The 18005-nt window shown below is 43.2% G+C and overlaps 1 protein-coding gene and 1 pseudogene across 3 annotated transcripts in view; one reads left to right on the top strand and one right to left on the bottom strand.

Moving 5' to 3' along the window:
- The window catches only part of PTPRT (protein tyrosine phosphatase receptor type T), a 1038801-nt gene that overhangs the window by 592029 nt on the left and 428767 nt on the right, over nt 1–18005 (bottom strand). The window lies entirely within an intron of this gene.
- LOC129523426 (transcription initiation factor TFIID subunit 9-like) lies at nt 12706–13563 on the top strand (annotated as a pseudogene).

Here is an 18005-nt window from a genome sequence, read left to right as displayed (position 1 = left end):
CCCATCCCCCACCCACCTCCCCTTCCACCACCCCTTGTTCTTTCCCAGAGTTAGGAGTCTCTCATGTTCTCTCTCCCTTTCTGATATTCCCACTCATTTTCTCTCCTTTCCCCTTTATTCCATTTTCACTATTTTTTATATTCCCCAAATGAATGAGACCATATAATGTTTGTCCTTCTCTGATTGACTTACTTCACTCAGCATAATACCCTCTAGTTCAATCCACGTTGAAGCAAATGGTGGGTATTCATCATTTCTAATGGCTGAGTAATATTTCATTGTATACATAGATCATATCATATTCTACAAAGGCTGGTTTAGGAGCTTGGGTTGCTATAATAAAATACCAAAGACTAGGTGGTTAAAACAACAGACATTTATTTCTTACAATCTGGGAGGCTAGGAAGTCCAAGATCAGAATGTCTGTGAAATCAGTTCCTGGTGAGAACTCTCTTCCTGGTTTGCTCCTTGTTATGTACTCCCATGGTAGAGAAAGAGAGATCTTGGGTCTCATCCTCCTCTCATGAGGGCACTAATCGCGTAACGGGAGCTCCACCTACATGAACTCATTTAAACCTAATCACCTCCCAAAGGCTGCCACCTCCTAATACCATCACATCCAGGGTTAGGGCTTCAATATATGAATTTGGACAGGGAGGGACACACATTCATTCAGTCCATAGCAGAGGCTATGTTTTCAAATTCACCCATCTCTTCACGAAGGGCTTTGTCTAACTATCATGGTTTTGAGATGAACAACCTGACAGAACTCTCTGTGACAAAAACCCCAACTAGTACATACTCTCCGCTTCTCAGGTGCCAAACAGAGTGCTGAATACGTGGACTTTAGTGGTAGAGAGAAATGCAGGTTCTCTGGATGCATGGAATGAGAAGGTAAGGCAGTCATTTAAACCAGCAATGGAATGAGGGTCATGATAGGGGTGGCAGAGGCAGTTATGAAGCCTATGAAGGGATCTAATCTGGTCCAGAGGTTAAGGAAGCTCTTGCAGAGAGAGCTTGTAACCCGTGGGCCTGCAATTCATGTTAAGTTTATGAGCAAAGAGAGAATGCCTTTGGGGGTCCTATAGTTCTGAGATGCTTGAGAAGGTACTACCCAGGGCCAGACTGGTAAACAATTAAAACTAGGTATTCAGAACATTCATTAGTTCACTCATTCTATAAACACTGAGCACCTGCTATCTATCACACGCTGTTCTGAGCACTGAGGATTCAGCAGTAAACAAACCAGACACAATCCGGCTATCAGCCGCTCACATACTAGCTTTCACTCAAGGACTGAAAGAGGAGTAAGAAGAAAAGAAGGTAATTCAGAAGCTGAGGAGGAGGAGGAAATTGGAGGATGAGCCGAGACCAGGTGTGTGCTTATGGATCATTCAAATGATGTGCATCCATACAACAGAATACTACACAGCAAGGAAAAAGGAATGAACTACCAACATGTACGACATGGGCCAATCCCAAAATTACATTATGCAAAAGAAGAAAAGAAGAATCCATGATGATTCTGTTTATATGAAAAGTTCAAAAAGAGGCAAAATTGATCTATGATGATGAAAGTTAAAAGTACAGTTACCTATGTGAGTAGGTACTCACTGGGATAAGGCACAAAAGAACTTTCTGGAGTACTGAAATGAACCACATATTGATCTGGGTGATAAAATAATAAAAATCAGAACAATGTTACCTCTGGTCAGGTGAATGCTTGGAAAAGGACTTGAGAAAACTTTCTGGGATCATAAAAATTTTGGAATGTTGACTGGGTTGTGTAACACTCATGAAGCTGTACACTTAAAATATAGGTATTTTGCAATGTGTGCACAATATGTTGAAGAAAAATAAAGAAACAAAAAAAAATATGCCTGTCTGTAACCCAGCAGGGAGGAAGAATGACACTAAATTTTACCTGAAGCTGAAACCCAGAATATCTGAAGGTACTGAGCCTTTAATCCCATATCATTTATTTCCAAATAATTCTATCAGCATCATCAGGTGTTTAAATTCATACTATTTTTCCTGCGAAGAGGTTGTTACACACACCAGTTTTCACCCATGAGCCTTTTCACATATGAAACTACCAATGCCGGGATCCCTGGTTGGTGCAGCGGTTTGGCGCCTGCCTTTGGCCCAGGGCGCGATCCTGGAGACCCGGGATCGAATCCCACGTCGGGCTCCCGGTGCATGGAGCCTGCTTCTCCCTCTGCCTGTGTCTCTGCCTCTCTCTCTCTCTCTCTCTGTGACTATCATAAATAAAAAATAAATAAATAAATAAAAATAATAAAAATAAATGAAACTACCAATGCCCTCTTTCTACTTGACCCTGTACCTCACCTGTGCAAAGCCAGGAATAAGTGTCTCATATTTGATGGCACTCTCTGCTGACAAAGTCTGGAACCAAATCCAGAGGGAGAAAGTCTGGCCTTCAGGGAGCTGAGCTGGGAGATGGCATTGGTCCCTTCCAACCAGGCATCAAAGGACTTCAAGGAGAAGCCCGGTGAGCCATCCATCTACATGTCCTGAGCAGCAACTACCCTGGACCTGCCTAGGCTCTCCTTCAACGTGTAGGTGGTGAGGTGACCCCTTAATATAATTCCGCCTCGTCCTCAGGCAGCAATCTCCACACCAATCCTGTCTTTCTTTTTCCTGCTGTGAGCACTTGTAACAGTTTGACTCCCCAGAAATTCCTACAGAGAGCAAAAGTGCTTCAAATAGCTAGAGAGCAAGCTTTGTGCGTATGTATCGTCTGCTCTAGACAGAAATCAAACCTTTTGAGAAAAACTAAATATTGCTAGGACATGAAGTAAGCCTCCACATGTTTTAGGTGGATAGAACCTGGCCTCTGACACTTTCCACCACCCTCCACCACGTATCTGATCATCTTTCTGATCACATCACTATTTATCTACCCATGAGTCAGTAAATAGTGCCCCCAGGCCACCCTACCCACCAACATACACACAGACCCTCACACTCTTTTATCATTCCTACTTCCATACTTTTGCACAAGCCATTTCTCCTGATTAGAACATCTTTCCTTTTACTTTTAACCAAATCAGGCCCATTTTTTCTTTTCCATTCTGCTTCAGGACTACTCAGCTGCATGACCCTTCAAAGCATCACCCTTCTTAGATATTCCAAGTGGCATGCAAGACCATTTCATAAAATAATGAATTAAGGATCAAAAAGGAAGATGGGAAACTAGCTTGGAGTCAGGGTCCAAATCTTTTTTTGCCCTGACTTTACCACCAACCAGCTCTGTGACCCTGGACAAACCACTCAATCTTCCAGGCTCTCCACTTTTTCATTTTTAGAATGAAAGACTATTTTAGAATTTTAATTAGAGAGGGATCTAAAGGCTCTACCAAGGACTATAGAGATGCTATGTGCATATGTTCACTAACTCTATCTTGACTGTGAATTGTCAACAGGAGAAATTCCACTTCTTCCTCCCTTGTGTGGACCCATGAGGCCCCTGAACAGAAGATCCAAGTAGACACAGCACTAATTTACCAGTACATGCCTACCAGAATTAGAACTTTTTGCCCCAGTTGAACATAGGGTCAATGTTCAATAAATATTGGATGTCTTATGTAAAGAAAATATTTGATAAATTTTCCCAAAATAAGAGGTTAGGGTTGCAAAGAAATGAAAGAGAGCAAGGAGGAGAATGTTACAAAGAAGAGTGAATGGGTATCCATGCTAAGAACTGGAAATGCTTGGGGAAAAGACATGAAATAAGTAGAACAGAACAATAATCAAAGATGTAGCCAAAGAAAATTTCTTTGAAATAAATGAAGATCTGAGTTTGCAGAGTATGAATAACATGGTGGGCTTCAGGCAAAATCAATGATGAGACTTAAAATTAAGCACCAACTGATAATATTTTGAAAGACTGGAAAGTTCCTATAAGCATGAAGAGTTTTAAAAACACATCTCTGTCAAAACAAAAAAAAAAAAAGCAAACAATTCTTAGACTTCAGCATCTTAAATTGAAACACTGTGATATAATGGTGAAGTTGATGAAAATCGTACTAATAATTCCAAATGACTGCAGTGGCAGCTAATATGTACTGCAAAATTGGATCCACCTGTCACTGTTCTTAGTGACAGAACTGGAGTCTGTCTTCCAAGTAATTTTTTCTCTAAGGAAGACCGACCCCAGTCTACCTTGAGGTGAATCAAAATCATGACTCAAGGATGGAGGGATTGATATACTAAAAGGGTTGGTCTTATGGACACACAAAATTTCTCTGGAATAGTATTTCACTCTTCTCCTTCTCCAGGTGACTCATTTTTCTTCTCTTTAAGAGTGTGATCTCCTCTGGGATGCACTCCTGGATATTACCTCAAGGCTCTCTGTTCTCTGGGCTCAATGGGTGTCTCAGCTCAGGGTCCCAAGAAACAAAACTTGAGACAAGGATTCTGGGCAAGTGACTGGAGGAATTCTGAGGAGGAGTAATGGTAGGACAAAGGTCAGGAAGCCAAGGATGGATGTAATATGGGCTGCAGACTAGATCAGTCTGATCCCAAGGGAGCTCTGGAGCACAAAGTACACCACCTCACTCATCCCCCATTGAGGCAAGGGTGTCAGCTGTTTGTACCCTTGTGTCATTAATTGGGTAGAGGCTGCTCGAGGGGTGCAGACATTGTTCCTCAGCCAAAGAGCATCCATGTGGCTGAGGAGTTACCCCGGGAAGAGTGTAGTAGTTTCCTAGGGCTTCTGTATCGAGATACTACAAACTGGGTGGCTTAAAGCCACAGAAATTTATGGTCTCACAGTTCTAGAAGTGAGAAGTCTGAAATCGAGGTGACAAAAGGGACATGCCCCCCCCCCCCCCAGCTCCCTACCCCTACCAAAACCTCCAGGAAAGAATCCTTCCTTCCTCTTTTAGCTTCTGGTGCTTGCTAGGAATCCTTGATCTTCCTTGGATTAGAGGTGAGTCTATCTGATTTCTACCTCTGTCATCAGTGGCCTTCTCCCCTGTATGTCTGTGTGTCTATGTCCAAATGTCCCTCTTCTGATAAGGATTCCAATCACATACTAGATGAGCACCTACCCTACTCCAGTATGACCTCATTTCAACTCAAGAAATTACATCTGCAAAAATCCTCCTTATTTCCAAATGTGGTCATGTTCTGAGGCTCCAGGAGAAACATGAATTTGGCGGGAGGGGGAAACAATCAATATTCAATCCAGTACAAGGGGCAATTGTGAGCCACTAGCAGCCATACTCATGGCAACTAGGGGATGGGTGCCAGCCAGGGGAAGGAGACATGGACTGTGCATACCAACAGTGTCCTCTGTAGTGACAGGCCACTCAGTGCTCCCAGGCACAAATTCATCACAGAACTTGTACAGTTCATGACCACATGCTGGTGGATCTGTCTGAAGAACAAACACCAAGCCATCTCTACCTGTGTCCCTAGACCCTATCACAGGGCCTTCTCCACAGTGGGCTTCATCCTGGAGCCAAAGCACCCCAGCAGTTCTTCCCTCCCCAATGTGTTTTTTTTTTAATATTTTATTTATTTATTCATCAGCGACAGAGAGAGAGGCAGGGAGCCTGATGTGGGACCCTGGAACTCCAGGATCACGCCTTGGGCTGAAGGCAGACGCTCTACTGCTGAGCCACCCAGGGATCCCCCCAGTGTGGTATTTAAGAAGATGAACCATCCATGAACAATATTCTTCCCTTTTCTGCCATAGTATTTCTTAGAAATCTAAGCAACTTCTTTCCATGGCAGACCCACCTTTTGGCTGTATACAGCAGATTCTGATGGCACCCAGACCACGTTCTCTAGACTTACCTAGAGGTCACTTGTAGTTTCAGTGGGTAATACTGCCATGCATTGATGACTTCCTACCTCCAGCACCTACATCTCCCTGTCCAGTAGCTTTCTACAGCTGCCAGACTTCGATGGCAAGCCAGGATATTACCGCTCCCAGTAACAATTCTCCCAGTGATGAAGGAGAGTTGATAGATAAACACCCCAGTTTCCTGGATCCTCGGTGGGACAATGGGCCTGTTTTATTTAGTCTTTCAAAGGATCTCTAGTGAGAGGCTGAGCATCAGATACCATCCCCTGGCCCGAAACTACCAGCTGTGGTTCACGTGCCCTTTAGGAGAAGCCTTCCTTCCTTTCCTGCCTCACTTCCCCTTCCCTTTACCAGTGTTCTCTTCAAATTCCAAAAAATTACTTGCAAACCGTTGTCTCAGAGTCTGCTTTTGGAGAAATCCAAAGTAAGATATTAGGAAAGTTAGGTAACTTCTCCTTGGCTCAGTTTCCTCATCTGAAAAATGGGGATGACAACACCTCCCTCATATGCATTTGCCATTAGGATCACATGAGGTAGTAGAAGCAACAGTCTCAGGACAGCCCTAGTTCATCACAAGTGTGCTGTGTTCCACTATTGTCTACATCTTCCCAACCAGCAGTTGGTGGGAAACCAGCTGGTGCCCTATTTTGTGCCCCTGCCCCCATCCAGAGACACAAAGATTCTATTAAATGCATTCCCTTTCCTGTGTCAGGATAAAAAGGGGCCACAGTATGTCAGAGTATACTCCTGCCAATATTTTCACAAGCAAATACATTTAGGAGTATTACGGTCTACTTAACATAGTCATATTACAACCAATGAAGTCATTTAAAAAATGCATAATTCAGTAATGACCTAGCACCAGGCGAGATTTCATGATCTGTAACACTCTGTCTGCTCCTGGCTCCTCTGTCTTCCCTCAGTGCCTCGATAGTTTGGAGATTACTCTTTGCTGGGCCACTTCCCAGAATTAAGAACAGAGTAATCGTTCTAGAAGAGCCTCTCTTTCCTTGCCTGCTAATCAAGAGTCCTAAGAAAGTACGAATCGGGAGTCTCTTTCTCCAAGGGAGGGGCCCAGGAGAGCCAGGATTCTTCAGAATCAGAGCATCTGGTCAGAATCAGAATCAGAGCACTGCAGAAACATCTGGTCCTGGAATAGCACAGGTCTGTGCACAGGCACCGTCTGCCTCTCTTGCCCCAACCCCATCCAGCAGGCAGGCTATAGAGAATTGAGTGAAAGGAACTCGGGCTCTGGCCAGTTTGAATCTCTGAGTTCCAGAGACATCCAATCAGTAACGCGTGCAGGATGAACAGTGGACAAGGGCAAATGCTCTCTCAACCCCAGTGGACGAGGGCAAATGTGGGCTCTACCCTAGGATTTACCACATGCAGACTCCTTTACTCCTCCTATCACACCCTGAAGTAAGCACTATCATAGTATCCATTTTACAGACAAGGAAACCATCTGTAAACCTTAGTTATATACCTCTGGTCTTCTGGATCCAAGCCCACCCTGTTATAACTGGATCTGTGACTCTGGGGCAGGGATTCTAGAAACTTTACCTTGGGTTCCCTTGCCAGCCTTGGCTCAGTCCTACCAGTGGAGGCTCTCTGCAGAGATCAGAAAGGTGGAAGAGGGAAGAAAATGCTGGGAAATCTCCCATCTGACCCTGCAGAAGCATTACCATCCATGGCCTCCCTCTTCAGAGGGCCCAGCATCACCCAGCAGGGTTTGTCCTCCACGCTCCTATTCCCTTGGGTGTGATAGATGCTTCCTGCAATTCCTGGTTAACTTAGTGCCCCATGTGTGTTCTGGCAACCTCCCAACACTTGTGTAACTCCCTTCAATAAAACTCTCTGAAGTACCTACTGTGGTTTGGGATTTCCTTCCTGGATCCTGACTGAGAGAAGAAGATCGTAGAATAATCTCAACTTCACATGCGAGCAAACGAAGGCACAGAGGTTGAGAATCTTGTCCAAGATCATGCAGCTATGACCTGGTGGCTTTTGGACACCTGGGATGCCTTGCTCTGGTCTGCGAGTCCCACCAATGCACCTAACCGGCCCAGTGCTCCTAACACTGGGGTCAGCAGAAGGGCAGGTGAGCAGATAAGAGCCAGGGAGGTAATTTTTTTTTGTTCAATGAACAAATACTGAGGGCTGATTCTATGCTCGGAAGATAGGGAGTCAAAGCCAATAACTGTCTCTACCCTGGAGGAACCAAAGAGGCCACAGCGAGTGAGAGAGACACAGGAATCGATAAGGGGTAAAATGCTGTGACAAAGGCTGGACAGCAGCAGGCCAGGGTTCAGGGGACACAGAGAGGAGTGTGGTACACAGAAGAGTGGCCCTCAGAAGATGCCCACACCCTAATCCCCCAGCTTTACATGGCAAAAACAACTCTGAAGACGTGACGAAGTCTTGAACGGACCCAATGAAATCAGAAGGACCCGTGTAAGTGAGAGAGGAAGGCAGAAGAATCAGAGCCAGAGAGGGGCTGAGAGATGCTGCACAGCTAGTTTTGAACACAGAGGAAGGGGCCACCAGCAAGGAATACAAGTAGCCTCTACAAACTGCAGAAGGCAAGGGAACAGACTGTTCCCTGGAGCCCAAGGAAATGTAGCCCTGCTGCCCCACTGTAGACTGTTGACCTCCATATTTGTAAGATAATGAATTTTTATGTTTTAAGCCACTGAGTCTGTGGTAATTAGTTACAGCAGCCCTAGGGAAGTTCTTTGAGTAGGAAATCAGATGGAGGAAATGAGGGAAGACATCCTGGAGAAATCAGATCATGAAATCATAAAAGAAGAAGAGAGTCTAACTGGCATCTGGGGAGGAGGAGCCTTCAGAGAGACGAGAAGAGCCTGTGTCATTCCAGAATGGCACAGGCTGCTGGAGCATAAGATGGGGGAGGGAGAAATGGAAAACTCAACAGGGACCAGACAAGGTAAGGTCTTCCTGAGAAGTCAGGGCTTTGGCCTGAGACTTTGTAAGGAGTGGTGTGATATAGGCACCTGTTCTTTCTGGATTACTCCTGAATGTAGGGTGAATAATGGAGCTGAAGGAGAGACATCTGAGTCAGGGGACATCATGTCCATCACTGAGAGGGAGATGACGGATGTCTGGACCAAGGTAATGGCCACAGGGCTGGAGAGGAAGAGGACTAGACTCAGGTTTAGGGCACAGGCCAGGACTTGATCACTGATTGGATCGAAGGTGCAGCAAAGGGACCAGTACTTGGACCAGTACAAGCACAAGATTAGGATCCAACAGGCCAGGTGAGTCCTGGGCACATGCACACCTGCAGAGCCCAGACTTCCACAATGCCTGCCTGGTGTAGATATGAAAGGTCCATCTCAGACCCCCTGCCCAGCATCCCAGGGCACTGTACGGGCTTCTGCACACAAGGCCCAGTACTCTGGACTCCATCTCTTTGCATTTTCATATTCATTTTCCCTTGTAATGGGCAGTCAGACAGAGAGTTTGGCCTATAACCTCTATCACTTATTTTTATGACTTTGGGCAATTTAATTAATTTCCCTGAACCTCAGTTTTTCCATGTATAAAACCAGAGTAATGGATCCTATCTCACTGGGTCCTTGTGAAGACCAAATGCAGATATCTATAGCGTGACAGGCCTCAGATAAATGTCAGTTATTCCCTCCTCCCACCCCTCACACCCTCCGGCTCTTGTCCCTCTCCCCATCCCATAGCCCCCTGCATTAAGGGTCATTCCAGCATTCCTCAAGCCTCCCGTGATCTCCACTCTGAGCATCTGGGGAGCACTAGGGCATCTGGGGCTCCTGTAGCACATGTAATGAAATCAATTTCAGCTCTAAGCATGAGGGAGTCGCTCATCTCCCACCGGGTCAGGCCACACAGCAAGGACCAGGGGGAGAACATAGCAGCCGTGTGTCTTGACAGAACATGTCCGAGAAAAGCAGGAGTAAAGGGAAAGGAGGTGCTGGGGAGGAAGGGAGGGAGGGAGGCAGGGAAGATGCAATTCAGGGCAACCTGAGTCCAGGCAGCTCCATCAGTTGCTATGCTACCAACGCAGTGAAAGAGCACAGGAAGGGGGCTGGGGCTTTAGAGATATTGTTATTTTGCAAATTTCTCTCCTCAGCATATCCGGGTATGCAGGGGGGGGTGGAGGGGGGAGATGAGGGCTGTGTCTCTAAGCTGCTCAAAAGGCCCAAGTGACTACAAATATCCACTGCTGGAAAGTATCAGGAGAAGGTGTCCAGATGGATTAGGAAGCTTGCCCACAACAGCCTAAACAGTTTGTGCAGAGAGTTAAAGAGGTGAATGATGCCCCCTTTATATAAAGGAACTGAAAAAATGGCCTCTTCCATCCCCCCCCCCAGCCCCACCCACGGCTCCACCAGGGGCTGCCTCTGCAGTCTGCCAGCCAGCGCTAAGACAGAGTTAGCATCAGGCCTACACTGCAGCCCACTGGGAAAGGACTTAGGAACAACAGATCACAGCAAGGTCCATGGGTCACTGTCCTCTCATAGACCAGAGGCCACATTTCTGACTCAGACAGGTGGACACCAGGCTCTGAGAACAGGATGGGTGGCTTCATGTTGGCACCCACCACAGCCCCCTGCAGCCAGGTACTTCTGTGGCAGGGAGAGAATATGAGGGAGAAGGCGGCATATTTCCTGGATATCACATTTCAGACACTCTTCTAGATACCACTAGGTACCTTCATCATGTACTTACTAAGCACAGACAGAGGTTAACCCAAAAAGACACAGAGCAACCTCTGAGGGTATCGACAAAGCGACAGACTTTTTAGGCAGAATGCCTTCCTGGGACAAAACTCTACTTGAAGATACAAGGTAAAATAAGCTTGAATTTTTACATGCATAAAAGGTTTCAAGGGAATACCATCTTTACACAAATTCTTTCACAGAATACAGAAGAGATACTTCCAAACTCATTTGACAAGCCTAGGATAACTGTCATGCCAAGACCTTACAAAGATATCACAAGAAAAGAAATTTCTAGGCCAATCTCTCTCATAAACAGAGAGATAAAAAGTCTACACAGTATATTAGCAAACCAAATCCAGTGATACATAGAATGAGTAATAGATCGTGACCACACTGGGTTTATTCCAGGACTGCAAGAACAGTTTAATATTAGAAAATTAACCAGTATAACTCATCATATTAACAGACTGAAAGATAAAAATCATTCAACAATCTCAGGAAATGCCAACGAAGCATTTGACGAGTCAGTATCTAACCATGCCACAACTTTTAACAAACTAAGAAGGGCAAATTCTTTAATCTGATAACAAGAAACCAAAGCAGAGTCTAACATCACAATCAACACTTTCCCCCTAATCTAGTTTTCCTGGATGCCTGAGCCACTGCAATGGGGCAAGAAAAAGGCCTAAAAAACACAAGGATTGGGAACGAAGTAATAAAGCTCTCATTATTCATAGATGATACGATTATGTATGGAAAAAATCCCACAGAATCTCAAATTATGAAAATCAAAAGCAAGTTTAACACACTTTCATATATTAAAGTCAATGTACTTTGCCATCCTGTATGTTATATTTCAATCAACAAAAAGGAAATAGCTTTAAATCATCCATTCGCACAATATGCATAGGCCTTTCTAACCCTGCTTCTACTTCTACCCTCTTCAGATCTATTCTCCACCTTGTAGCCCATATTACCCTGATCTTCCTAAAGTACCAACTACATTCCATCACGTGGCCTCAAACACCATGAGTGATAGGGCCCCTGCCTGCCTCTTCAGCTTCATCTCCTGCTACTGGTCTTCTCGTAGGCTCCAGGCACACAGATCTGTTTTCAAATATTCCTAACGTGTTGTGATCCTCTCTACCTCAGGGCCTTTGCCCATACTGTTTTCTCTTCTTCCTGTTCACCTAGTTCGCTCTCCACAGCTCAGCTCAAACCTTACTTCCTGACCTCCCTCCCCATGCTCTCAGACAGGATTCTTCAGAGCAGTTACATTTTGTGTGACTGCTCACGCCGGTCTTCCCCACTAGAATGTAATCACCACAAGGGCAGAGACCACTTACATATTTCTCACTACCTTATTCACAGTACCTGCCTTGATCCTTGGTGCACAGTAAATACTTCATAAGTATTTGTTGAATGAATGAGTCAACTCAAAAGTCAGAAGAAGAATCCTCTTCTGCTGTCAGGCAATCTGATTTTTTTTTTTTCATTAAAGCTTGGAGTGAAGAATATTTTGAGAGTAGAGAGGAGTCATAAGAATTGGTAGCTTGGTATTATAGAAAACCCAGTAGTATAAGAAATCTTTTTTTTTTTTTTTTTTTTTTTTTAGTATAAGAAATCTTGAACAGAGCACTCTAGCTCAGAAGAGGGGCTGCTCATCCCTGCCCAGAAAGGCCCCCTTGGTTCAGGTTGAGAACCCAGGTTGCCACTTTAAACATCAATATTAATTTTTATTAACTATTTTGAGATAATTATAGACTTATACCAGCTCTAAGAAAAAATAGATCCTAAGTATCTTTTATTAAGCTTCCTCAATGATAGCTTCATGTGCAAGGGACATACATGCCTGGGTGGCTCAGTCAGTTAAGCATATGACTCTTGGTTTAGGCTCAGGTCATGATCTCAGAGTCATGAGATTAAACTTTGCATCAGGCTCCGTGTTCAATGCGGAGCTTGCTTAAGATTCTTTTCCCTTCCCTCTCTGCCCCTCCCTGCCAACTTGCTTGCCTGTTTACCCACTCTCTCCCCGCCCCGTCCCTTAAGTAAATAAATAAATCTTAAAAAAAAAAAAAGAACTATCATGCAAGGGTGAGGATCCTGTTGCTTCCAGATATCCTGCTCCCAGATATACCAAGGGTTGGAAAAAGCATGCTAGGCAAAGAACTTGCATCAAGATCAGGACTGAAATACATTCATGTGGGTGATTTGGCTCGAGAAGTCCAACCATGGAGTCTGGAGTCTGGCAAGATGGCTTCTCCCAAGAACATGCTGAAAGATGCACAGATGATAGTACAAATCCTGAAAAGATACGGGATTTACAGAATATGAGCCAAGAGTTATAAATCGAATGTTGGAGTTTGCCTTCTGATATGTGACTACAATTTTAGATGATACAAAAATTTATTCAAGCCATGCTAAGAAAGCTACTGCTGATGCAGATGACGTGCAACTGGTAATCCAGTGTTGTGCTGATCAGTCTTTTAAATCTCCTCCCCCAAAAGATTTTTTTATTAGATATTGCAAGGCAATAATTGAGCCATACTCAGGCCCTAGATTACCACCTGATATATGCTGTTTGTTCCAAACTATAGACTTAAGTCTTTACCAAAAAAGGCATCTACTTCTGTGGAAAGAATAACGGCTCTGTGGTTAAGTGTTGGCTCAGTTACTAGCAAGCCAAGTACTCCCACACTTGGCACACCAACCCCACAAACCATGTCTGTGTCAACTGAAGTAGGGACTCCAATGTCCCTCACAGGGCAAAGGTTTACAGTACAGATGCCTACCTCATAGTCCCCAGCTGTAAAAGCATCAATTCCTGCAATATTGCCATTCAGAATATTCTGATTAATCCATCATTAATTGGGTCCCAAAACAAGCTTATTACCACTAACATGGTGGTCATCACCAAATACTGCCAATGAAGCATCAGATGCATTAAAAAGAAAACAAGATGAAGATGATGAAGATGATGATGATGACAATGATGACTATGCTAATTTGTAATCTAGCCCTGATGCTTATAACTTGTACACTCAGTCTTGAACCCACCAAACTGAAAATATATATATATATATATATATATATATATATATATATATATGCTGGGTGTTTACACATTAAGTCATAAAAAACTTAAATGATATTTAATAAGTAAATACAGTGATCTTTTCCAATTGTGATGTTGGATTTTCTTTAATAGGATTAGCAATTGTTTTTCATCAGTCTTTAAGTATAAAAAATAAAGTCACTCATCAAAAAAAAAAATCTATCATGCAATATCACAACCAAGATGTTGACACCGATTAAGTCAAGACATGGCACATTTCCACCACTACAGGAAGCCCTCATGTTGTTCTTTTATAACCATACCCATCTCCCTCCTCACTCTCCCCACCCCATCCTCAACCCCAGGGAATCAGGAGTCCATTCTCCATTTCTAAAATTTTGACATTTAAAAAATGACAATAATATCTGAGGACTGGCTTCTTTCACTCAGTATAATTCCCTGAAGATACAACTAGGTGGTGGCACAAAGCCATAATCCATTTTTTATTGCTGAGTAGGATTCCATGGTACGAGGTACCATGGTATAACCATTCTATTCACGTGGTAAGGAAACATCTAGGCTGTTTCAGTTTTTAGCTACTACAAAACAAAGCTTCTATGGACCACTGCGGTTATACAGATTTTGTGTAACTAAGAGTTTTCCTCTCTCTGGAATAAATGTCCAGCAGTGCAACTGCTAGATCCTGCGGAATATGGAGCTGCTAAACTGCATTCCAGAGGGCCATACTATCTTATAACTCCCACCATCAATGAATGAGTGATCGGAGTTCTCTGCATCCTCACTAAAACTTGGTGTTTTCATTTTGTTTTAGCCATTCTGGTATGTAGTGACACCTCATTGTGGTTTTAAATTTGCACTCCCCTAATGACTACTGGTATTAAACATCCTTTCGTGTATTTATCTGCCATCTGTATATCCTCTTCAATGAAATGTCTGCTCATAACTTTTACCTATTTTCTAATTGAATTGCTGTTGTTTGGTTGGTTTTGTTGTTGTTTTTCTGCTATTGAGTGTTGAGTTTTAAGAACTCTTTATATACTCTAGATACTAGTCCTTTGTCACATATGTGGTTATGAATATTTGTTCCCACTCTATAGCCTGTCTTTTCATTCTCTTCACATGAGCTTTCACAGAGCAAAAGTTTTAATTTTGACAAGGTTAAATTCATCCATTTTCCTAGTTATAAGTCATGCCTTCTGTGTTAAGTCTGTGTGCATTTTTTTTTTTTTTTTTTTTTTTTAGTTTTTACTATACTCAAATTCATCAGTACTCACAAATCAGTTCAGGTTCCTGAAAAAAATCGTGTTCAATCAAACATTCAGTTGGCAAACATATAACTCTATTTGGTTCTATTTCCTGCTATAGAGCATTTTTCAGTAACACAGAAATGCTGAAAAATATGTCTGTTTTGTTTTGCAAGTTTTAGTGGCACTCTTCATTTATTTTTTAGAAGCATAATACTTTTAAAATTATGTTTTCAATCAGGATGATGGATAGTTGCTTAAAAATGGGAAACAGGAAGCATATGCTCCAAACTATTAAAAAGATGTAAGACAGTAAAATTCAGAACCTACAACCTGAGAGGCATGTATCCAACCCGACACCGTCCTTCAGAATCTCTTCAGTGGACTTGACAGGGAAGAAGATGGCAGTGTTACCTCAAATTCAATCAATGGTTCATTATTAAGCAGCTGTCAATCTGGAACACGTAAGATATACTCATATTTAACATGAGACTTTTTTTTATTATAGAGCTGCAAAGAGCAAAAACTTGGTATCTAGTATGCCAAAAGATCCTGAACCATATCTGCAAATGACCACCATTTTTTGGTGATGTTTGAAGATCCCCAATTGCAATGGATAGTCTCTAAAACAGCCCCTAATGCTTCACTCTTCTGGTATTCTATGCTCTTGTGTGACCCTGACTCCTTGAAAGTAGGCTAGAAGATAAAATCTCAAAAAAAAAAAAGAAGGGCAGCCCGGGGGGCTCAGAGGTTAAGCACCACCTTCAGCCCAGGGTGTGATCCTGGAGGCCTGGGATCGAGTCCCACACCAGGCTGCCTGCATGGAGATGGACCCTGCTTCTCCCTCTGCCTGTGTCTCTGCCCCTCTCTCTCTCTCTCTCTCTCTCTCTCTCTCTCTGTGTCGCTCATGAATAAATAAATAAAATCAAGAAAGAAAGAAGAAAGAAAGAAAGAAAGAAAGAAAGAAAGAAAGAAAGAAAGAAAAGAAAAGAAAGAAAAGAACTCTTGTTAACCTCTAACAAAAGGAAGATAGCAAAAGTGACATGATGCTATTACTTTTGAGATTAGGTCACAGAAACACTACCACCTTTCTTGCCCTCTACCTCTCTCCCCCGTGCATGTCGGCACTCCCCCCCCTTTTCTTCTTCCTTTCCCTCCCCTCCCTCTTCCCCTCTCTCTCCTTCCCATCTCCCCACTCTCTCCTCCTCTTTTACTCCTTCTCTTTCCCTTTCCTTCCTGCCTCTTCTCTCCTCTTCCTCTCTCCCTCCTCCTCCCCTATCTATCCTATTGTGAGTTGTCTTATGGAGAGCCACAGATTCTCAAAGAAATGATATCTTCAGCCAACAGCTAGTGATGCTCTGAGGCCAATAGCCATGGGAGTCATTTTTTAAGAGGATCTTCTGAAAGCTGCTAACAGCCATGTAAGTGTGTGAACTTGGGAGCAGATCTTCCTGTGGACTAGACTCAGCCTCTGAAAGCCTCCAAGCCAGTATCACCCCATCACGCAGCACCACGATCTCTAGCCTATGTCTTCAAGACCATAAATCCTTGCTGGTTTAAGATACCACATTTGGGGGTAAGATGTGACTAATACACTATACATACATATTCCATAAATAATTTTAAAAGGTGGAGGAAGGGATGCCTGGGTGGTTCAGCGGGTGTCTGCCTTGGGCTCAGGGCATGATCCTGGAGTCCCAGGATCAAGTCCCACATAGGGCTCTCCACGGAGAGCCTGCTTCTCCCTCTGCCTGTGTCTCTGCCTCTCTGTGTCTCTCCTGAATAAATAAAATCTTTATATGGAGGAATATTACCAGATGTTTTTGTGACTAAAAATGAAAGTCTTGGCTACAAGTAATATAAAGAGGCACAATCAAATGCACACACACAATGCTGAAAGCTTCCTTCAAGATCGGTTTCAGAATCACCTTTGAAATTAAAGCACACAAACCAGGAGAAGGCTGAGGAAAGCTTGGTGGAAACTATCTGAGATAAAAATAAAAGGAGGCAGCCTATTTTAACTGCAGAATGCCCTCAAAGGAGACATTTTAATGCGCTTAAAGACATGTTCGAACACTTGGTAAGCCCCATGCTTTTTATTTTGCAGTGGTAAGCAAATAAGGGAATTAACATCTGGCCATTTTGTATATTTAGTCCATATATTATATGACAGCGATACCTACACAAAGGCATTAGTTTGGAATTACTTTAAAAAAGATACCTGGTGAAGAAACTGTCAACAAACTATGGATGGATGTTTGCATAGATGGGACTCAGCATAACACAGATACAACCACAGGGCAGGACAGAGGGGTCTCCACCAAAGAATCATGAATTCAAATGTTCTAGCACATACATTATCATTTACTAAGAGAAGCTAGTCTTAAAATCTGTCTCTTTATTTCTTAATGTGGTGGTATAATATGAAGGAAAAGGTTTAAAACTCACCTTTGTAGTCATATATGCAATAAAACGAGAAGCGAATTTGAAAGCTTGCCCTGCTACCAAGATATACCTCGGCCTATCTGGTGGGGCACATTGATGGTCTCAGTGAAATTGCTATCATTTTTCATTGAAGAAAAACACATATAAGTAATAACAAAGCTTAAAAAAAGGCCTTGCCTAAAACCTCTTCTAGATCTTAATCAGGAAAGCAATCTGATTAAAGTCACATATACCAAAGGACAAACAGGTTTAATGTAGCAATCCTCCCAAGGTATTAACATTTCTTTTTAAAGAACTGATCTCAAAGGGCATCATTCCTATGGAGCTCTTGCCGGCTTAGAGGCCTTTATGTCCTCTTAAAATGGGGCCATGAATTTCCTCTCCTCCTTTGATACCCCTGAAGGAAAGGAAATGTAATTGCACGTGTTCCTGATTGGAAAACCCAGTGAGGTTTCTCAACAGTTAAGATGTACTCAAGACTGACCCCAAACTGTAGGTGCTCTGCCCAGAACATTGATGTGAGAACATTTTGGTGTCTCACGGTAATTCAAAAGCTAAAGTAACCAGTTCCTTTGCAGACAAGAAGCATGAAATGAGCCCCTCTAAAAAAAATGGGAAGCCTCTGCAGGGCCCGCAGCTCCCAGGAGCCCTTGGAGAGCACTAGGCTGAAGCCACACCTAAATGTCAAA

This window comes from Nyctereutes procyonoides, unplaced genomic scaffold (genome assembly GCF_905146905.1).
Source record: "Nyctereutes procyonoides isolate TBG_1078 unplaced genomic scaffold, NYPRO_anot_genome, whole genome shotgun sequence".
Taxonomy (NCBI): domain Eukaryota; kingdom Metazoa; phylum Chordata; class Mammalia; order Carnivora; family Canidae; genus Nyctereutes; species Nyctereutes procyonoides.
Note: the sequence above shows the minus strand (reverse complement) of the source record. Positions and strands in the feature narration are given on the sequence as shown.